This window comes from Chionomys nivalis, chromosome 16, assembly GCF_950005125.1.
Source record: "Chionomys nivalis chromosome 16, mChiNiv1.1, whole genome shotgun sequence".
Classification (NCBI taxonomy): Eukaryota; Metazoa; Chordata; class Mammalia; order Rodentia; family Cricetidae; genus Chionomys; species Chionomys nivalis.
In genome coordinates, this window is record NC_080101.1 from 31873609 (window position 1) to 31897491 (window position 23883).

The 23883-nt window shown below is 37.6% G+C and overlaps 1 protein-coding gene across 6 annotated transcripts in view; it reads left to right on the top strand.

Moving 5' to 3' along the window:
- Positions 1-23883, top strand: part of Lingo2 (leucine rich repeat and Ig domain containing 2) — a 1034729-nt gene that overhangs the window by 737172 nt on the left and 273674 nt on the right. For 5 of the 6 annotated variants that reach the window (XM_057791061.1, XM_057791059.1, XM_057791060.1 and 2 more), the window contains one exon: positions 3773-3932. The gene's annotated coding sequence lies outside the window, so the exon portion shown is untranslated. Of the gene's footprint in view, positions 1-3772; positions 3933-21752; positions 21847-23883 lie in introns of those variants that run through there. The other variant, XM_057791064.1, reaches the window with a different exon arrangement.

Genomic DNA, 23883 nt, shown 5'->3' on the forward strand with positions numbered 1-23883 from the left:
ATGACACTGTGCCAACATGTGAGAATCGGTACCAAGTCACAGATGGCTGCTTCCAAAGCAGGTAGCTCTTGGAAATTTCTCACTTCAAAACCATTTTTGTAGCTTGAAAATTATACTTACAAATGCTTTACTGTTATCTGTCCACGAGAATATGGCTTCTTCAATATTCCACATGACCGTCAAGAGACTAAGAAGAGTGACACTTATGGACATTAGTTTCTGTTATTCAATAATTTCTTTGATAATTTTATGAGCATTCTCAAAGCAGCTAAGTAGAGATAGGTGGTATAAGGAGAAATAATTTGCATCTACAACCTAACTAAGGTTGTAGGTTAATAAATACTAGAGTTTAGATGTGCAGATTCGGAATTTCAAGCCATGTGTCTGTGGGCGGGTGGATGTGTGGATGTGGGTGTGTCAGTCAGTATCAAGATAAAACACCTGTTTTAAACTGCAGCTTTCACATTTATTATCCATATGCATAACTTTGTCTAAAACATATTTTGAAATATTGTATTTTAATGAGGCATGAGTTGTACTGGGCTTTGAACCCTTGTTCTCTTGCAATCCTTACTGAAATGGGACAGTCACTGTCTCACTGTTGAGACTTTGAATGAAGTTTCCGTGTGACCTTCTGGGAATAATTAAAGTTCTACCTACAGGTGAATGACAATATTGTGACTTGCTAAAAATCAGGTTGTACCCCTGTGTCTGTTAGCCTTCAGAACTAATCATTCAAAGGAGTCTCCATGTAGAATTAATAAGAAAATAATAATTGGATGGATAGATAGATAGATAGATAGATAGATAGATAGATAGATAGATGATAGATAGATAGATAGATAGATAGATAGATAGATAGATAGATAGATAGATAGACAGACAGACAGACAGGTGAGAGGTAGGTATGGTTGTTGGCTTTGTTTTCGTTAGAAAGTTTGTAGAGATTCTTCTCAGAAGATTACCAAGTAGTCATTTCTATCAGTACCTTTCTGCATTCCTATTGAACTCAGTTTGTGTGGCAGGGATCAGCATAGAAAAAGCTGGTGATTGTGCTTAGGAATTTTGTTCATCAATGGATGTCAGAAATACTAGTAAAGTTTAAACAACATATGTATCTATATGGACTTTTGTACCTGCATTTCATTTGCATTTTAATAAACAAAGCTTGCCTCAGGATCAGGAAATGTAAAACAACCACACCGGCCAACCTTAGAAACGAGGCAGTAATGGCATATACCTTTAATTCCAGTAACCACAATAAAATACACCTTTAATCCAAATAGCACACTAGTTTACCATAGAAACCAGGCATTAGTGGTGCATGCCTTTAATACTCAGACTAGAGTGTAGTAAGGAGAGAGAGAGGCCGCTTGTTGGTTCCTGACTGCTCAGCTGTGAAATAATCACACAGAAACTATATTATTTAATTCACTGCTTGGTCCATTATCTCTAGCTTCTTACTGGCTAACTCTTACATCTCATTTTAAACCATTTCCATTAATCTGTGCATCACCATGAGGTTGTGGCCTACCAGCAAAGTTTCAGCATGTCTGTCTCTTGTAGCAGCTCGATGACTTCTCCCTCACTCTGCCTCCTTTCTCCCAGCATTCTGTTTAGTTTTCCCTGCCTAGCTCCACTCATTTGCTCTATCACAAGCCAAGACAGTTTCTTTATTTACCAATGGTATTCATAGAATACAGAGGGGAATCCTACATCACTTCCCCTTTTCTGTTTAAATGAAAACTAAGGTTTTAACTTTAACATAGTAAAATTACATATAACAAAACAGGTATTAAGAATAATAAACTGGGCGGTGGTGGTGCACGCCTTTAATCCCAGCACTTGGGAGGCAGAGGCAGGTGGATCTCTGAGAGTTCAAGGCCAGCCTGGTCTACAAGAGCTAGTTCCAGGACCGGCACCAAAGCTACAGAGAAACCCTGTCTCGAAAAACCAAAAAAATAAATAAATAAATAATAATTACAGTTACAATATTGTTACAATATTTATATCTACTTTATCTTTTATCATAACTAAGGAAAACTATAACTATAAATCCTTCAACTCCATCAAAGAATCCAGAAGAATATATTATCTAAGTAAACAGAAAGTACATTGTAAACAATTCCTAAATCTCTAGAATTGACAGAGACATCTTGCTACCTAGACAGTCATCCAAAGTTCTTCTGTACTGTTGAGACACCCATCTTTAGCCTACAGGCCCATAATATCCCAGACTTTTTCATGAAGCAGGAAATTTCAAAGACAGTTCCATTTATATTGGCAGTTTGTCAGTCACTATTTTCTGTGTCCTGCAGAATGTCTGGCAAAGTCTTTTATGAAGTGGTACCCTGAAGGATAGTCTCACCTTTAGGCAAGTTCAGCAGTCATTTCTCTGCGGGTCCTGCATGTGCAGTTCATCAATCAGTCCAGGCAAGAGCAGTTTCTTGCCCAAATGACTAACCAACTCCATAAAGAACATCTTCAATGCCCATCTTTCCCTTGAAGTAATTGGTGCTGCCAGAAACAGGTGTGTCTCACTGTCATGAAAAGTCCTAAATTCTTAAAAGACTTTAAATGACATATTCTGTAGTTTGAAAGATTTGAAGAATGCCCATCCATCTGAAATACATCTCTGTACATCTAGAAAATCTAACATGACTACAAGCTTGACTATTATAGATGACTCTCTATTTACCTATATTTCTTAATTATACATTACATTTTTAAATGAGCTGAACAAACACAATACCTTAATCAAGATCAGAAATATATATGTGTGTGTGTGTGTGTGTGTATCACAAAATCAACCTTAAATTTGTATCAATAGACCAAGATTCATACCAATGCAAATCTCTATAGCACTAGAGAGGACTATAAAATGAGAGGAGACAGCTCTCAGTCTCACTCTGAAATTAACTTAATGGCAGGATTGACCTTTTCAGACTAAGGTAGAGGTAAGAGCCAGAGCCTGGATGCTTTGCTTTTCAGGTCTTAAAACTGAACCCCAATTTCTCTCTCTTAAATTAATCATGCATTTATTTATGTATTTAGGCATCAGACTTTAACGATTGGATCACCAAACAATTATATGATTACTTTCTTAGGATCCAGCCATCCCTTTTTGTAGAGATGCTAACTCCAGGATGTTCATTCTCCTTCTTATCTTGTCATCTATATCTTAACATGGATAGTAGGGGCTACTAAATTTACAATAATATTTCATATTTTCCACTCAAAGGTCTCTATCACACATTTTGCTTAAACGGAGATCCTAATTTTTCTACTAGAAATGCTGACTTTATGTGGAATAAGAGAACTCACAAAATATACTTTGTTTAGTCCATATCATCATGTAAATTCTGCTGTTGCTGCTAAAGGTTTTTCTCTGTGGTCTCTCAATGCTCAATTACCTGAAAGTATTATGGGTGAAGTCAGAAATACCCTGAGTACTGGAGGTGGTCAGTTACATGAAGGTTAAGATATATTTAATAGTATGATTGAGTTTTAATATTAATGGCATTTATTAATACTTGTAGCCTGAGTAGGTGAATGAAAGCACGGAAAGGAAAATGTGCTCTGCATGTACACCTCTTGAAAAGCACACACTTCAGCCTTCCAGCTTTGTGTTTCTCAGTATCCTGAGTGGCATTTATAGTCCCTTACACACTACTTTATGATTCCCTTGTTGACTGAGTAGCAAATGCCCCCAGTCCTAAGACGTGGCTCACCATTTTTCAATTTTAATGAAGAAATGTCTTGTTTGTTCCAGGCATGTTTCAAGATACTGGCTTGTGGGACTTTGAGAGAAGTTGCTACCTGTGACACGCTGGAAGTATCATGATCAACTACTCGGTTTGGATTTCACCCAGTGGCCATGAGCTTTGTGTGGTAGACAGCAGGGGTTGGATTTTTAAAAAAGAGCAAACCAGGTAAGGTGTGAGGCAGACATCTGCTCGTTCATCACTTGCTCCAAGGGCTTTGGTATGCTTCCAGGAGGTACTGAATAATGTATAGCTTTGCAATTTGTTTTCTAAGTCCACTGAAGAGGTTGTTGAAGAATGGGACTTCTTTGCTTCACAATGTATACAGTAAGAATTGAGACTTTTTCTCTCAAGGGAAGCAAGGAGCTGTTGTAAGGTGTCCATTAAGCATGCTCAAATATACTCTTGATTTTAGTTTAATGTAATAGTCAAAACTTGTAGGCGATATATATTTCCTCTGTGAGTAGTTATTCTGAACTCTAATGACATCAACAATCATGTTTCTGAGGGTGCAGGAGGGAAAGTGTTGACTTGACATATTCATATTATATACAACATAGAAACATTAATATGATTTCACGTTATGTGATTTTATAAACATTATTTATGCTCGCTTCAATTCAGAAAATTGTATCATCATTCTTGCTTTTATTTCTTTGAAGATATTTATTGTTCTGACTTTTATTCATATAGTACCTAAAATGATGATGCATACTCAGATTGGATTGCTTCAAAAATATCCAAGAAACTCATTCAAATCTTAGCTAATTTTTGGGTTTAACTCTGGAAACTGATAATTATTACCCATGATTTACTTAACTTTTATTGTAATGTTTCATGTTAGACTCTGGCTTTTAAACTTGCTTTTGATGAATACAAAGTGATAGTTATCAAATTGTGCTTGTTTTAGTATTTTTTAACAAATAAGAATTCATACCAAAACTTCAAAGTTGTAAAGGAGAATATTGAAAAGGAAATAAAATTGTCTATTTTCAAGAAAAATATTCATGTAATAATCCAATTAGTCATTATCTTTCCACAAAGGTGGAGATCACTGTTATTTGTAAAGTTTACTTTTGTTCTGGAGGATATTTCATTTCTGAGTTGCAAAAGTAGTTATTTTGGGGAAGACGTGCAGTGAGCAATTTGATCCAAGTGTTACAAGGAAGCAGCCTCCCTTCTCACAGTCCTTTGAAGTAAATGTTGTTAGTTACAGAAGACAGGGATAACACTTTCACAGTAGTGTATGAAAATAGAGTTTATAGGTATCCTCTAAAACACATTTTCAGTGAGAATTAACTATTTTTACAAGGAGCAGAAAATACACACATTACAGTTTTATCATTTGCATTAATATTATAGTCATTTTGTTTCCAGCTGTCTGAATGGCGATTGCCTGATTTCATTGTGACACAGCTTACTACATAAAAAGTGTCTGAGTTCTGTCTTTTCGGCATCTCTTTCTATTCATTGCTAGATGAAGTCTCTCTAGTGACAACTGGTTGAGGCATCAATCATGGTCATATTTCTGGGTCTGGCTTATCTCACTCAGAATGATTCTTTCCAGAATTTTCTAGGGGCCAGAGGGGTCAAGAACACTGTTAGAAAATCTGTACAATCAACTAACCTGGACTCATAGGGGCTCACAGAGACTAAACCAACTATGAGGGAGCCTGCATGGGACTGACCTAGGCCCTCTGCATATATGTTAAAGTTTTGTAGCTGGGCCCTCTTGTGGAACTCCTAATGCTCAGAATAGGGGGGAGAGGTGCCTTGTCTTACTGCACCTTGATATTCTGTGCTTTGCTGATATCCATGGAAAGTCTGCCCTTTTCTGAATAGAAAAAGAGGAGAGTGGATGGGGGGGGTGGTCAAGGGGAGGTGGTGAGGAGGAACTGGGCAGAGAGGAGAGAGGGAAAAATGTTGTCAGGATGTAAGAACATGTGAGGGGAGTCAAGGTTTCCAAGGTCTATTTCTAAAAAGTTTATAACAAAGTCATGAAATTTTGCATGATTTGTAAGCTTAGAAGCAATTTTTCTTCCTTAAAGCACTCTTGAAGGAAAGGTATGCCTAACTGAGGATTATATTACTATATGAATCTCTATATTACTGTACAAATCCTCTGCTGGAACAGAAAACAGCAACTGAATTCCACAGCTGGAAAAGAGAGCAGCCATGTGCTTTATATTAGCATAAATAGTATAAGAGGCCACGCCCAAGTGGGCAGGTAACTAAAGGCTACTGGCTGTAGGATTTCCTACAGCATATATGTTTGAGCATTGGCATATTATTACTCTATAAAGAGAGGATATTAAAGGTGAGATTGTTTTCCAAATGACTTCCAATAATAGTTTACCGCATGTGGTGGGATATGGAATCTCCAAGGCAGACCATGAAAGACATTTGGTTTCCTCTATATGCAGTGCATCTGTCCTGTGCTCTGTGCATTTCCTCACATGCTGAGGCCTTCGGACAGATAATCTTCAAAGCTTAGTGGGGCCGTTGATCTAGCATGAACTTAAAATGCTTTCTGATGGCATGTATCTGTCCTCCAAACATTCCTCAAATGCCTAACCAATGTACAACAATATGTACCCAGAATAAATTAATAACCCTCTCTTGTAGTTCCAACAAGTAGTTTATTTCTCCAAAAGTAGACAGAGAGACAAACATACCAAAATACATCAGACATGTGAAAAGCTCATTTAAAAAAAAAAAGAAACTATGTTAAAACCATTAGTGAAATGTTTGTCCATACATTGATCTAGATTGTGTAGTTAGACTTTCTTGTTGGCTATCAGTAATGACATGGAGACTTATTAAAGCTTGACATTTAGCTTGGGCTTGTTCCCAATTAACTCTTATAATTTAAACTAATCTTTTTTTATTAATCTAAATTTTACGGCACGGCTTTTACCTTTCTCCTATTCTATATGTCTGACTAGCTCCAAGTCTGGCTGGCATCCCTCACAAGACTAGACTCATCCTGAGTTCCTCTCTCTCTCCAGAAGTCCCGCCTATTTTCTCTTGTCTAGCTCTTGGCCTTTCAGTTCTTTATTAAACCAATCAGAAGATGCCTTGGCAAAGACACATCTTCACAGTGTACAAAAGACTATCCTACAGCACGGTTGTGAACATACAGGGTCATTAAAAGGTTTTAAAATAGAAAAGTCATGTTAGCCACCTTACTAAAGAGTGGAAAGAATAATGGACGACAAATAATTGTGAAATCACAGCAGTCTCATTACACTGTCTGGCGATGTCAATATAGTGTTAAAATAAGCATCATGTCTGAAGAATGAACACATGACCCTGGGGCATAGGACGAGAGGGAAGACGACACATAGGTCGTGGCTGGGCTTAAGGCATTTGTATGTATGGTAAAAATAAAATATAAATTAATACAACCCAACTTACACTTTCACATATATTCTGGCGGAGGGTAGAATGGAGGCAAGAAAGGTGTGTGTAGAGAGGAAAAACAAAGGATGTTCAAGTCCTTCAGTGCAGAAACTGTGTATATAATAACCGACTGCATCACAGCAGTCAAAACATGCCTTGTTACCAGTGCTCTCCTATTCTGATAATTGCAAACTAAATGAATGTCTTTCTGTGACAGTCGATTCATTCCTACATCATCAACTTTTCATGTTTAGGAATAGTTTTAAAATGCTTCCCAGAAAAGCAGGGATTTTGACTGTCTTGCTTTCATCACACTCATGGACACCGATGCACGGAGGAACACAAACTCTGAGTGTGTGCTTCAAATTTAACCTCAGCTCCTCTGCCTGAAATTTATGCTTCAATTAAGATGGGGGCAGCTGCTACCTACTTTATTTTCCCTTTGAGATTTTTATCTCGCAGGCTTTATCCCTTCCTTCATCATTTTATCATCACATCCATCACTGTGCTTCACTCCTCGGGAGTCCTGCATGCACGGCAGGCACATTTTTATGGTCAGAAAGCAAACCTACTCTACTTAGCATGTACTGCTTACTTAAACCCAATTAAGTAATTCTGCTGAAACCATCACATCCTCCCTACCACAATGCGCGTTTGGTGAAAATAATAGGGAACACATGAACACTGTGGAAGTCGTGGGGAAGGAAGAGTGAAAATGCACAGCACAGAAAGGTCACTACCAGTCTATTCTTCCTTTATGCAATCCTCAATGAGCCAGGGCACATTAACACCTCCAGCAGAGGAACTTCAAACCTTGCAACATCACCTTCACTCCAGTTATTTAATTGGAAATTACCATAGCTGCAAATCTCCTCTCAACTATACTGCAGTCAGGGTATTTGTGTATCTATTTTTAGGTGTGTTCTTTGACAGACAGTCCTGGTAAAATCTAGCAGCTTTCCTCTAAATATACAGTTGGGGAAATATTGGTATTATTCCTTGAAACGCAGAGCCTCAAGGCTAAAATTTTCTAACACTCTTCCTTAGTGCCTAATTCCAGAGTCACATATCTATGCCCTGGCTTTGACCAATGACGGACTGACTGAAGGAATGTTCAAAGCCCAATTTTTATTGTTGTTGTTTTTGTTTTGTTTTGTTTAAGCAGCAGACAACATATCTCTCCTTTGTTGGTTGGCAGGGATATTTTTCCACTTGTATCTGGAAGTAAATAAAATGGTCAAGGAGTTTTCTCAGTGTTGTAAATGCTTAGTTAAGTGTCTGTTGTTGTTCTTGTTTTCTTTTGTAGTAATTATTAACATTCACTTTTAAGTTCTGGATTCTTTAAAGAAATCTTTGTTGAGTTCTGTGAACTTCCTATTGAAGATGGTAGTAGTTTTGTAAATCATGGTTATGGTTATGGCTTTGAGGGAGTGTTTTGTTTAACAACCTATTACTATTCATATTATAAGCATATTTCTGAGGGATTATAGTATCATTTGCTTTACAAGTAGAGATTGCACAAATGCTTTTTCTTACCAAATTAGTGTTTAGAGTCAATAAAACACATTGAAACTGTCTAAATGATGTGTTAACATAGTAACAGCACAACTTATGGGCCTGTTCCACAATACTCTGATCCAGAAATATAAGTCTAATGTATGTACATAGAGACAGCATTTGGAGTCTCTGATCTCAATTAAGCCCAAATCTGTAAACAGTCCTCTTTTTTTTTAACTAAATACAGAAGACAACTGTTAATAAATTTGAAATGAAAAATTAGAATTAAAACTGCATTCATCATGGTCAAATAACACACTTTAACAATAGTTTCATGATTAATTTCATATGTCAGTTAATACATTACTTGGAAAACAATACAGATAAATCTAAGATAAATGACTGAATAACTTGCCAGAGCATTGGAGACCTTTGGTAGTATGCATCTCCAATCTTCTTAATAAACATAGATACATTACCAAGGAGATGATGCAGAAGACTGTAGATCAGACAATGGTTTGGGGAGGTGAAGAGTGAATTAACAAAAACTGAATCATTGGGCCTTCTAGGATTGGAAAGAGTGTCTGTGGCAAACCAACACTGGAGAGTCAACCTTCTTCCCTTAGAAGCTTATGTTACAGTCATGAGGGCAGAAGGAGCTGGTACTGGAGAGGAACTGGCCATGCTTGTGAAAAGGGGGTAGTGTTGAAGGAATTAAAAACCAAGCAGCCATGCTAGGGGCAAACAGTCTGATAAAATATGTGCAAGAGCTTTTGGACCAAGGGGTAGGAAATTGCTGAGTGAGAAAATTGAGCGTTTTATTAGAAAGGATTTATTCATTGAGGTTTAACGAGAAATTGCCATATGGCTGCTGAGAATCTTTATAAAGTCTCGTCTGCAGAAATATGGAGGGGACAATAACCAGACTAAATAAATCATGTCTCTTTCCATTGACTCTAACATGGTAATTAAATAATAATAATAAACACCAAAAATTAAATATTAGTTCTGTGTAAATCTATATTTGCCCTTCAATGAGGCATAGTTATAGCCCTTTTGCAACAAGAAGCTCCAAAAGAGGTTAATACATTACAAAGGCACACAGCTATCATGTAGGATTTTTCTCCAAAGATCTGGTCTTTATAAAAAAATCAATGAGGTTTTCATATCATTTTGGTTTTCTGGTTATAAATTAAAAATCCAATCCATTTTCCAATATATGTGCTTACAGTTCACTTTTTTACATGATAAATTGATATAATGCTGTGTACCTTGCTGCTTCTACTTATGTGTGTATTTACACATCTGTGTGTGTGTGTGTGTGTGTATGTGTGTGTGCAGGGCTTTGCTTTGAAGTGTTTGCGAAACAGATTTCTAGTACTTATTTTGTGGGAAGGTTTATTATTACTAAAAATGCAATGAACAGTGATTCTCACCAAATGTTTGCTGATGGCATTGCTGACCATCATTTGTGTTTATATTGTGAACTGGCCAGATACACTTTCTCTTCTGCTGCTGTCATTAACTTGCCCCTCCTCTTTCCTCCTCACTTTCCTTCTCCTCTCCCCTCCCCCTCCAGAACCTCTTATCTTTCATCTACAGCTCCACCTGTAGACATACCAGCATGTTTTGCTATGGGTTTCCTGTGTTTAAATCTAAGCCAAACAGCCAGGCGATAATGGTGCATGCCTTTAATCCCAGCACTCCGAAGATAGAGACAGACATATCTCTGTGAGTTTGAGGCCAGCCTGGTCTACAAAGTAAGTTCCAGGACAGGCTCCAAAGCTACAGAAAAAGCCTGTCTCGAAAAAGCAAGCAAACAAACAAAAAATATAAGTCAACCATCAACTGCAGTAGCATATACCCCTTGAAATATGAAAGCAACCGATTAACTTAAATTTTTTTTTTATGTTAAAGATAATTCAGGCCAATGTTTTCTTCCCTTTCTACTTTTGACCACAGAGAGATAATCATTTTAAGTAGTTTATAGAGACTGAGTTCATTTCCAGGAGAAATTCCCTTAAGAAGGGAAGCTCTAATTTCATAATAATTTTTGCTTCTTTGTTTTTCAGAGACATAGTCTGGAGATATAGTCCAAACTAGTCTTGAATCTACTATGAAACCTAGGCTGACATTGAATTTGCAGCAATCCTTCTACCTCAGCATCACGACTTACACAATCTTAATCATGAAATTCAATATTCAGGCTGCAGTTCATATGTCCAGGTACAGGCTAATTCCCAAACCACAGCCAGTTGTGTCAGCTGCAACATGAGCACCAAGAAATTTGATGTAGCCTTGTTGAACAGACTCTAAACCGAGGGTAACAGCTTCAGACTGTCTATTTTTCTTACAGACACACTCAAGACAAGTTTTATCTTAAATAGCAACCTTATTTTTAAGTACTTTATGATGCCAATAACAATTTGAATGCATGTGCAACATTATAGAGAGGCATTACTGAATCTGTCGATCAGGGCTGAAAGCACAACTAAACAGATACAGGAAAGGTGTGATACTGGGCGGAACTTCCGTAAAATCTTGTGAAGGTTGGAAGACCCCCAGATTGACCTTAATGCAAGTGTAATATATCACAGGAAGAGCAAAGAAGTTGTGAGATTTTTTGACAAGAATATAGTTAGGGCAGAGGTAGAAAAGAATGTGGTTTAGGAGAGAAAAACTGTGTCCATTTGATTTTATGGGAGCATTTATTTTCAAAGGCAGGCACAGAAGAAAAGAATATATTTGGGAGAAAAATTTAGGAAGTCACGACATGTTCGGGTAAAGAATCTAGATGCAAATTTTGAAGACCAATTGAAATATTTGGTTACCAGGAAAATACGTATATGCTAAATCAAATAAGCTTAGCGTTTGCAAATTATTCATATTGTAATTTACTCAGTGAATAGCTGAAAGGGGATCGGTCATTGAAAAGGGTAGCATGTATTTGAACTGAATGTCTAAATGAAGTTTGGGAATTTGTCAGAAGAAATATCTGCTTAGAGTTAAGAGAGGAAACCGGGAGACTGCGACCATGAGGCTTGGGTGAAAAGCTGCAGGTTTAACGCTCTTATATTTTTATTCAGACTTTATATGAATTCATAATGTGTTGGCATATGCCAGTTCTAACCATGGGAAATTATGCCTTCAGAAAGCCTTCATAATAGACCTCAAGTACACACCCTCTTCCAGCAATAACACAGTCTCTGTTGCTGTTTGCTACCATCATAGAATAGATGCTGTCGCTCATTGAATCAAGGAGAGGCTGGGTCATTAAGTATAGCAATACCATATATTGTATCAGTTTTTGGGAGCCTAAAATGAGCTAAATTCTATTGTTGATATTTTTTATGGTACTTCATGAATACTTCAGAATCAACATAGACAAAAGTGAAATATCATCACTTTTTTTGAACGTGCCTATCTGAGAACCTTGCTGTCTCTGTGTGGTTTTCACATTTCTTTTGTAATTTGCATGTTCTTCCCCAGCTTCAGTGCCACACCCATAATTTGGACACCATATTTTAACACCTAGATTCATTTGGTAGTTTTCTCCTTTAAAGCTAATTTTCCTATCTAGCAGATACCAGGATGTGCTTCTTAACATGGAAGGATCTAAGAAAAATTATAGTCAACAGAGGGTGATTCATAAAGTGTGTGTGTGTGTGCGTGTAGAGGAAGAGAGACAGACAGAGAGAAAGAGACAGAGAAAACTTTCTTTCCAGTAGTGATCTTTTAATCCCTGACTTCAGGTTTGTTGATCAGCTGTTCAAAGCTCACATTAAAAGTCATTGTCATGCCCTGAAGGATAAAGTGAAACCTGCTTGCTCTTTGGGCTGAGGAGGAAGGAAGACTTGACTGGGGGAGGGGGAGGGAATGGGAGGTGGTGGCGGGGAAGAGGCAGAAATCTTTAATAATTAAATTAATTAATTAATAAAAAAAAATCAGCAAGAAAAAAAAAAGAAAGAAAAAAATAAATAAATAAAATTGCACAGTAGAATGGGATACTTTTGTGAGATAAACACACTGCATTACAGGCAGTGGGGACTGCCCTACACCCATTCACTCTATGCCAGATATCATAGAAATATGGAAAAAAAATAAATAAATCTGAATGCAGTATGACAAGTTTATATGATCAAACATTTTATCTCTTGGGGCTCATAATTTCTTTTTATCTTTCTTAATTTTAGCCTCTGTTCCTACACATTGTTTGGCCTCCCTCGCTGTGATATGAAGTTCTTATTTCCTCTTTTTTGTTCACTAAAACAGTGTCCACTACTTATCTTTCTCTCACTAGAAAATGAGTCCTCAAAGGTAGACTGCAATTCCGATTCATCTTTGCTTTCCCAGGACATTTATATCTCAGATCTGGCACATATAATTGAACATATGCCTTTTCTTCTCAGTCATTTCAAGATTAACTCATACCATTCTTCAAAAATTTTGATGAGTAGAAATCAAATCCTAATCTCCGTGTTGTCTTTACTTAACTGAAATGCCATTATGGAATGTGAGAAAAGAACAGTGGGTTCTAGAAAGTCAAGTAGAAATATTGTAGGCTGGCAAATATGATTTAATTGCTCAGTCCTGGAAATGCAACTCTATCTCCTTTATTGAAAATACTATAAGAGGTATTAATGATACTCAAAACGTGACTCTATGAAAATCACAGAATTTTATATGAGCAATTAAATTTGTTTGAAAAAAAAAACTGTTAGAAACATTTTTGTTTTAATTGCATTTAATGATTCCACTGACTGAAACTAAGCTAGGCTTTAAAGATCAGTGTGTTTTCTTTAATATATTCTGCTTGAATTTAACATAGCCAGTATCACATATGTGTTCCCTCTTTCTAGACAGTTGAAAACCATAAATAATAAAGCCCTACAATGTGAGTTATGTCTGTGAACAAGTTTGCTGTCATCACCCCATGACTTAAGTGAAGTATAAAGTATACCTAAGGTTTCACTGGTCTTTCATGCCAGTTGTCCTTACTTGGCAACTAAAATGTGAAAGTATAATGCATAGCACCATAGGTGTCACTAAAGCAATCTATACTAATAATGGAATGCAGTTAGCTAGTTTTTGGAACTTTTATTGTAAGTAAAATGATACATAGTGGAGGTTAAGGTATATATTTCATTGGCGAAAAGTGCATGCATGAAGCTAGGAGAACAACCCCCCCCCCAGCATTCACAAACACACTCTAACACCCTGTAATGAGTGTGCAATATGAATATATAAGAGCAATGTAGGAGGAAGGCCCACTTGTTCATCCCGGCCGCCCCGCTAGCCTAGCCCACAAATAATCACACAGAAATTGTATTAATTAAATCACTGCTTGACCCATTAGCTCTAGCTTCTTATTGGCTAACTCTTACATCTTAATTTAACCCATTTCTACTAATCTGTATATCACCACGATGTCGTGGCCACCAGCAAAGTTTCAGCTTGTCTATCTCCAGCACTGGTGGCTCCATGGTGGCTCCCTGACTCTACCTTTTTCCTACCAGCATTCAGTTCCATCTTCCCCACCTACCTAAGTTCTGCCCTATCAATAGGCCAAGGCAGTTTCTTTATTCATTATTGGTAATCACACCACACAGAGGAAATCCAACATTACAGCAATATATAGCAAAATAAGTTTCACTGTTAAATAGTTACACACTTCAGAAAGGGAAAAGGTGAGCAGGAATTCCTGACCAAGAATTTTGATAGCTGATATGATGTTCCTTTACCTATAATGGGCATGTATACCAGTAAATCTTTGCAAGGTGAAAGTATTAAGTGTTTTTATTAAGGTATTTCATATACCTCTCCTGTTGAACATCAAAGCTTAGCAACAGTGCACGCTAGAGTATTGGGTATTTCCTTTTGTGGTCACCTGGCTAAGTAGGCGTTGCAGCTATCTACTGCTGACAAGGATCTCCAGAGTACTGTATTATGTGTCCATACCCTGGGAAAGCATCCAAACTCAAAATTTCTTGAGCCAGCTAATTAGTTTAATGGATAAAAATGCTTCCTTCTGAGAATTTTGACCTAAGTTCAATTCCCAGAATCCATCCACATGTTAAAGGAGAGAAACAACTCCCATAATTTGTTCTCTGTTTTACACACACAAAAAAATATATAAACACTAAATAAGTAAATGCTAAAAAATTCTGAGCATCATTTCTGTTTTATTGAATTCATATCATATTGCTTTTCACATCATTGAGAAAGTGAAAATTGTAATTTAAATATCTGAAGTTGGGACTGAATGACTCACTGTTTCCTAATAGTATCCTACCCTAATCCTGAATAGCACTAGAAATAGTTATTGAAATTTAGATGTGCAAATATGATATTGCATAAAGAAAGGGAGCACAGTTATCACAGAAAAGTGTGCAAACTAACTTTGAATACTTTTTATTTGAAAACTGGCATTTATTTCCAGGTGTGAAGATATAGCAAAATAATAGCAGGCTTCTCTAGCAGAAAAGGTAATGTTTTTTTCTCCATCTGATCTTTCATCAAACAGAATTCTTAATCAGGATTTGGAGAACTTCCACCATTACTATCTAGAAAAAGGCAGTAAATCACGATTCGATTTCGTTTCTCCTGAATTCTTATCATCATTCTCCCCTGAGTGATATTTGCCTCTCTCCTGTGAGCTATGACCTATAGCTCATCCTTGTCCACATAATTCATTTAATGCTGAATGACTTGTATCTTAGAAATACCTGTTTCAAACCATGGCTTTTAATTAATCAGAAAGTAATTGCGTTGAATACCATTCTAGGTGTCAAGTGTAATCATATTATACCCTGGTGAGTCTGTGTCTGGCCTGCTTTGTGAAATTTAATCAGAACTCTGATTTGCATAGGACTCCAGGATGTGCACTAGAGTTTTCCCAAAGGCTGTGTTATAAAGATCAATAGAAAATTCAGCTTCCCTTGAATATATGCTTGTTGCTTCCTGTTTGGAGACAGTTACAGATTCAAGAAAGCATTTTATATTCAGAAATCCAGAAACCAGGCTGCGAGTATCTCAGAGGCATGGAGAGAAGATAACCACTCGTCAGAACTACTTAATTCTAGATTATATCAGATGAATATAACTTTTGCTGTGTGCTCGTAGGATGTTATCATGCAGTTAGAAACCAAAACTATTCGGATTTCATTTTTTCTATACTATTTGCTATACAAAGTTATTTTTCGTTTCCTCATTAGACCTTATGCATCTTAATATCAAACACTGATTTTTATCTCACTTTTAAATAAGTGCCTGGAAAGTGGCAGCATTAATTGTGTAAATGAAAACATGCTTAACAGTATCTAGCAATCCTTTGATTTCTATATTGATAATTGCTTGATAAGATAATGAATATGCAAATGGAATTTATCACAATAGAAATGATTTGTCAATGGGCCATTAGATGATTAAAGGACTTATTTTCTTCATATTTTAAGAACGAAACTTCACATTTGAACACTCTATTAAAACGTTGAAAGTATTAACATCCTTGCACAGACACTGAAACTGTATTCTTTATTAATTTGTAAAGATAAAGTTATCTTCCTGCTGGCAAAGCATGGCCTGTGTAGTGTGCTTTGGTGTGTGGCAATATTAGCACATGATGTACATGTATCTACTTTTACCTTCCCTCTTTTTGGGTCATACTGTGTGTGCTTAGAAGAAATTAAGTTAAGTAGAACACATCATTTTCAGAGTTAGCAGTTTGGTTCAGGAGTTTGTACATTTGAATGGAATTCATTTAAAAAAAGGATTTTTGAACATAGCTATACTAATGATTGTGTTGTTTGGTTTTAGTGCTGGTTATACAATAAGTGTATAAGTGGTGTGGTTGTTGTTACATAAGGAAATAAATAGCAGTTTTTGATATTATTACCAGAAGCAGATTGGAGGAGAATTATTTAGTGGTGTCTGAGAAACTACTAAAGGAACTTACCTAATTTGTCGCTATATGACAGAAAAGTCACTGCAGAAACCCAGGCTCAGAGATGGCACATTGATATTTCTCATCTTGCCTCAGATAAATAAAAATAGTTCATTTCTTCCAGAATTGTATCTACTGCACCCATCAAGGAAATGGGTAGCACACCATGTGAGTTTACTACTAGACATATATCCGATTCAGTGACATTACTATGCATCCAGGTCACCTTGATGTCATATTTTCAAACATTTTCCACCTCAGCACTAAAGAAGAACAAAAAGGTCTTGTCAAAACTGCAATGAATTTGAATGCAAGCATATAAAAAATATTCGGGCAAAGACGGCCTCCATCAGTAGTTTCCTGAGGTTTCCTGAGCTTGTTTACAAGGGCTTAAATTAACGACTCTATGATATTTTGAGGTCCTTGTCATATCTGTGTTTCCTTGTTACCTTGTTTGTATTTGTTTTAATTCTTAAGGTGTATTATACTTTTGAATATATTGAGATATTTTGTTAGAATAAAGTGTATTTTTGGCACTGACTTATAATATTGACAGTATATTCCAGTCTGTGTTGAAGTTTGGAATATGTAGATATGAAAAGATATGCTTTCCCATGAATAAATTAGTCTTTTCTATACATTATTTTTACATTATTGTTAAATGCCCATTCTTTGTCACTTATCCTTGTATTCAAATTATTTGAATTGTTTTCTCACTCCACTAACTTTCCTGAGAAAATCACTTACAAACAAGAGTAAAATCTTCTATTTTGTGACACTGTGTGTTGCTTCTCCAGGTTTGTTGTATTTCTTTCACAGTCTTAATACAACTTATTATCTGGGGCAGAAACAATATAGAACCACATAAAAAGGCTCAGTTCTAAAACATAGGAGTAGATAAGTACAGATAACACCATGAGTGATGTGAATAGTTGAAATCAAAGATTATACCTAAACCAATTTACTCAGCATCTTTTTGAGGAGATCTTCCAGATCATTGAAATTTTAAGGAGTAAAGAGGGCTCTGAGAAGTTTTCAAGAGCAAAGAATATAAATGAAAGGACCCAAGCCAGCAGAAAACCTATACTTGTTGCAAGATATTTGATTACACTGTGTGAAGATATGTCACTGTGATTGGTTTATAAAAAGTTAAGTGGCAAATAGCTAGACAAGAAGTGAATGTGGGACTTCCAGACTGAGAGAGCTCTGGCAAGAAGAAAGGGAGAGTCACCAACCAGACCCACAGGTAGCAGTGCAAGTAGGAGGAGTGATAAAAGTCACAAGCCACTTGGCAGCACATAGCCTAATAGAAATGGGTACATCTTAGTTATAAGAGCTAGTTAGAAACAAACCAAAGCTAAGGCCAATAATAAGAATAAGAAGTCTCTATGTCGTTATTTGGGAGCTGGCTGGAAAGACAGATAAAGATCCATTACACATAATGTATATTTTTTTTTCCTGTATATTTACAGGAAAAGGGATGTGATGAGGTGGTCGAATTTGTCCCCTATATAACACTTGGAGAATCAGAGGTGAAGTTAAAGGGTACTACTGCACTTGCCTGGCACTTAGAAGACCCTACATTCAATCCCAGTATGATCCCATTCTCAAATACATATCCTTTATGCATATTACTTACATACACACACACATATCTATACATACATGCAGATAAATAGCTAAAGATGATAGATAGATAGATAGATAGATAGATAGATAGATAGATAGATAGATAGATGAATATCTCCATTCTCAGTATCTTCTCTGCACCTCAAGGCTTGCCACACTCAACCTCTATTATTGGCCATTTGAAGGAAAGTGGTGCTTTTTGTCCCCATAGCTCCCGTTAGGGATCTAACAGCTGTGGTTGGTACCCTTGTTGAGGAAATAAATTTAAGCTTGCTATCTGGCAGACAATACTCAATACCTTATGAGAAGGCCACAAGACATTCAATAAAACTATTCTCTGGTAAAGGATGCTGGAAACCATTCACTGAGGTACAGTTACAGCTAAATTATTAAATTCTAGTTTGTTGTTTATAATGTCTCCCATTGTATAAGAGAATATTGAAGTTCTACACTCTCTTCTGAGGGCTCATGAAATTACCTTGATAGTCCTTTGATGACCTGCTACTTAGCTGTTTGGGGCCCAGGGTATTCATGACCTTCTGGAACAGTGTTTACTATTAGGGGCTTAGGAATCAAGATACTAAATGGGACATTGTTCTTTAGCAAAAAACTACCAGAAATGTTTGTGACTTCATTTTTCTTCAAGTTTTATTAGCATTATCTAAAAAAAATTATTGTGCCTTTTGCCTTGTTGGAATTGGACTCTTACAACTCTTTAAATGGTGTGACTAGGGCAATGAAGAGACTCACTGGTCAAACTCCAGAGCAGGACAGTATAAGTAAGTAGGTAAGAAAGAAATAGTCTTCAAGAATTTAAAAAAAAAAAAAAAAAAAAAAACATAGTCAGCCTATGTTGTTGATAAGTGGGAGGTATTCACAAATGGGGGTATTCAATTTTATGGTTTTTACAGAAATTATAAAAATAAATACTTTTGATTGATTAATAAGCTGAGTGAAAAAGAAAAGTCTAGATCCATCAGAGAGATCTCTATATAATGGGGTGACAGGAGGGTTCCAGAAGGAAAAGTCATGTGAAGCTGGGGAGACTGAGCAACTGTTGGAGATGAGAGCTTTGGAGGAGAATAAGGGATAAGTGAGGCAATGTTATGAATGGATACTTCATAATACCGAGATTGATACCTGAATTTTACACAAGTACAAAGAAAGGTCCATGAAACACTTTCAGCATGAGAGGGACATATTTTGCTCTATCAAATGACAAGATTCCTCTTGTTGCTATGTGGAGTCTGGACTTGATTGAATCGGTGGAGAAGCAAAAACAAGAGTTATGCTACTAAAACAGTTCCCATGAGAGGTGAGGGCATTTTCTGCCAATGCTGTGGCAGTAAACATCATGTCTGTGGCATGCATAGAGGGAGGAAGGATGCTGGAACGTTCATCCTGGCATCACTGCTTCTAGGTGTAGCAAATGTACAAGAGGATCTGATGGATGTTTTCGGTGGGAGTTATAAAACTTCATTATGGTTCCAAATTACATGGGTGTTGTGTCACACTGAAGATTCTAATTCACAAGTTCTGAGATGGGGCCTGTCATTCCAAATCATGATAATGTTAGGAAAGGAATACATCGAAATTGCAGGCTATAATAGAGGCTTTTTTGACATCTCTCTCCTCTTCAGCTGTCTCAAACACCCAAAGCATTAGAATCTTTATAGGCCTATTTACTTTCTTCTTCTTCTTTAAGTTTAAGGCACAGAAGCTTTTCCTTGCACTGCATTCTATCCCACTAAAACCCACTAGCCAGCTCTTAGAAGGCTGATGCTAGGTAAACTTCTCATTAAAATTTGAAAAAGTGGCCAGGCAGGGATGGTGCACACCTTTAATCCCAGCACTCTGGTGGCAGAGGCCGGCAGATCCCTGTGAGTCTGAGGCAGCCTGGTCTACACAGCAAGTTCTAAGACAGACAAGGCTACACAGCAAAATCCTGTCTCTAAAAAATAAAATTAAATTAAAAGATAGAGAAGATATTTAAATCTTCTTCCCTCCATATGACTTTACCTTATCATTCTGAAGTTAATTCGTCATATTCTTTTTACATGTACTGTTATTTCCAAAAACATAGTAATTTTAAATGACAAATGTCTAGTTTGTGACTTACTTGTTTTCAGGATCTGACCTTTCTTCACGAGTCATCCTCTGGGCATTAAGTGATAATACAAATAGTGAGAATTGTTGCTTCCATAGAGTGAGAAAGTCCTCTGAAGTTGTACTTTAAACTCATTTTTTTTTGTAGAAAAGTGGCACCTATGAAAGCATAGATGTGACATTAACCAAACAATGGAACAACACGCATAGTTATTTTCTCTCATGCATTTAACATCAATTAACTTCAAACTTCCACATTTTTGTTTGTGTGTTTGCTTAATTGTTTCCTACAGTTACAGAGCAGAGAAGAGTGACCGTGGATCAAGAGCGCTCTTTTCTTAGCTTGCAAAAACATCACAAACTTACCATAACATGTTTCTTTTAATTTAATGAAAGTATATTCAGAGCTAAACACTTAAGATACAAGAAGACGCAGGGCCTTTCTTCTATTTACCTCATATGAACTCTGACAAATTAGTTTGACTTTCTCAGAGTCAGGCTATTCACTGGCAAAGTCTGAATTGTAGAAATACATCACGACTGGGTGGTGGTGGTGCACTCCTTTAATTCCAGAACTCAGGAAGCAGAGGCATGTGGATCTCTGTGAGTTCGAGGCCAGCTTGGCTTGTGTATTGAGTTCTACGCCATCCAGGGCGTAAAGAGACCATACCTCAGAAAAACAAAAAACAAACAAAAATAAAAGGAAAGAAAGAAGAAAGAGAAGGAAGGAAAAAGAAAGTACCTGGTGAATCCGATAAGAATTAAAGAGGCTGTGTCTATAAACGAAGCGTGGTATTTGGTATGTTGTAAACTTTCGCTAGATATTAGACATTAATCTTAGTAGTATGATTGTTAATTATTACTTTCCCAACAAGAACAAATTTGATTCAGGAAGGACTGGTTGGCAGAGCCTTTGAAAAATATTCGTGATCTGGAGCTCACGTACCAGCTGCTAATTTGCTTGTTTATTTCGTTTGATTTCCCTGAGCTGCACATAAGGGGAGTGGGAGGCAGAGCTTAATTTATTTGTCCCATTTTTGAAAATGTGGGATTTTGGCTCTCACACTATTTTGAGGCATGGCCTGGTGGTGGCACTGGGGATGTGCACACTTTGGGAAGGTGGGAGGACTGTGCACCTCTCCTAGTGGCTCCGGCGGCGTTCTTTCCCCCAAGTGATCATCATAGGTGCTACATTTCTGGGGCTACCAGCCAAAGGCCTCTCCTCCCACAGATCTGGAAACACATGAAAAGAGCCATGACTCATGGGCTACAACTTTTTCAGCTGCTTGATACCAGCACCGATAGGCTCAGCTCCCAAGTTTGCATCACAACTTCAGGCTGCCTGAAGGGGAAAGGGCTCTGTAGCTCTCCAATACAGTGCCTCCAGAGGATCACTGACACACAGGGAGATGCTGTGGAGAGGGCGGGCCACAGATGCTGTCCTTTTGCTGGAGTCCACGGAAGCATGAGCTGAGGTGGTAGGAGGGTCTCTTCAGACACTTAGAGGTACGGCATTTGCAGTGCTTTTAAATCTTTCTTTACAAACTGCCAAAGAATCCCTGCTTTGCTGCCTTGATCCCACACATTGAACTTTGCACATTTCTGTTAGCATTTACCTCCTGCTGTCTTTTGCTGTACTTCTGCCTATGGCTTCCCTGCCTACTGCAGGCTATGTGCTCTGCAAAGGCAAGTCTTTTCATTTCCGTCTTTGTACCTACAGATCTGAGTTCACCATCTAGCAGACAATAGTGCTTAAGTAACAATTGTTGGCCATGAGAATGCACAGCTTGTTAAATGGACGGATGAATGGATGAATGGCTACACCCATGAAAGGAGAAAAAAAGATGATAATCCAGCACAATGGACTGTTGGGGATATACAAATACTTTCTAATTAGCATAAGGACATTTGGTTGAGGGGATTAACCTCAAAGTAATCTGGAGAAGATATTTTTTTTGTCAATTAACAAGATGGATTTATTTTATTTTATTTTTGGAGATTTTAAATTAAAGAAGAAAATGTCCTCCAAGATAAAAATGGGTATCTATGACCATGTTGTATGAGCATGCTACTTATATGAAAATTAAAACAGATTTAGCAAAGATACAGTTATTGAATCTATAGGAAATTTACATAGCAGAAATATTAATCTGAAAATATAAATGAGAAAAATGATTGGTGTTTGTTCAGGCACTTCCTGTAATCGTGTTTATGAAATGCCTGCTTTGTATTGGATGCATTGAGCTGACAGATGAATTGAAGATCTCAGTAACTGAGAGGCTTAGAACTAAATCAAGAAGCAGATGGGTAGATAAGTAACTGGAGCAGTAGGAAAACAAAGGTCTGATCTTAGAACTGTAGAAACAAAGTCTGGTCATTTTTAACTATGCTCAGAAAAAGCTGATAAAAGAAAAAAAGGGGGGCATATGAATTGGAACTTGAAAAATAGATGAGTTTACCCGGACTGGAGGAAACAAGAGGTTCTGTTTGGGCTGGAGAGGGGTGGGCAAGCCAAGCAGAGTGCATTCTGGGAATTGTAGTACTTAAGTATTTTACAGAAATCACAGTGAGTGTATGAGATCAGAAAAGCAGGGGGAAGAGGTACTGTGGTTGCAAAACTGACCCCTCCATGTAGAGAATGTGTACTTGAAGGATGTAATAATCAGTGCGGATCGCTGTCCCACTGATTTGCAGTGCAATGCTAACTGAACGCCGTAATATTTCTGCCTCATTTATTGCTGTTCTACTTCAACACATGGGGCAATGGCTCAGACGTGCAGCCCTAGCTTCTCATGTTTGTGCTTACTTTCTCAAAGCAAATTAATTAAAATATGATGAATGATTTAATTTTATACATGTGTATTAATTTTTTTTTATTGAAAAAAAAATTTTCCGCCTCCTCCCCGCCTCCCATTTCCCTCCCCCTCCTCCCGCCCCTCTCCCCCTCCCCCCCCACTCCTCTTCTCCTTCCTCTCCAGTCCCAGGAGCGGTCAGAGTTCCCTGCCCTGTGGAAAGTCCAAGGTCCTCCCCCCTCCATCCAGATCTAGGAAGTTGAACATCCAAACTGTCTAGGCTCCCACAAATCCAGAACCTGAAGTAGGATCAACACCCCGTGCCATTGTCCTTGGCCTCTTGTCAGCTCTCATTGTCCGCCATGTTCAGAGAGTCCGGTTTTATCCCATGCTTTTTCAGTCACAGTCCAGCTGGCCTTGGTGAGCTCCCAATAGATCGGTCCGACTGTCTCAGTGGGTGGGTGCACCCCTCGTGGTCCTGACTTCGTTGTACATGTTCTCCCTCCTTCTGCTCCTCATTAGGACCTTGGGAGCTCAGTCCGGTGCTCCAGTGTGGGTCTCTGGCTCTATCTCCATCCATCGCTAGATGAAGGTTCTATGGTGATATGCAAGATATTCATCAGTATGGCTATAGGATAGGTTCATTTCAGGTTCCCTATCCTCAGGTGCCCAAGGAACTAACTGGGGACATTGCCCTGGGCATCTGGTAGCCACCCCAAGTTCAAGTCTCTTGCCAACCCTTAGGTGGTTC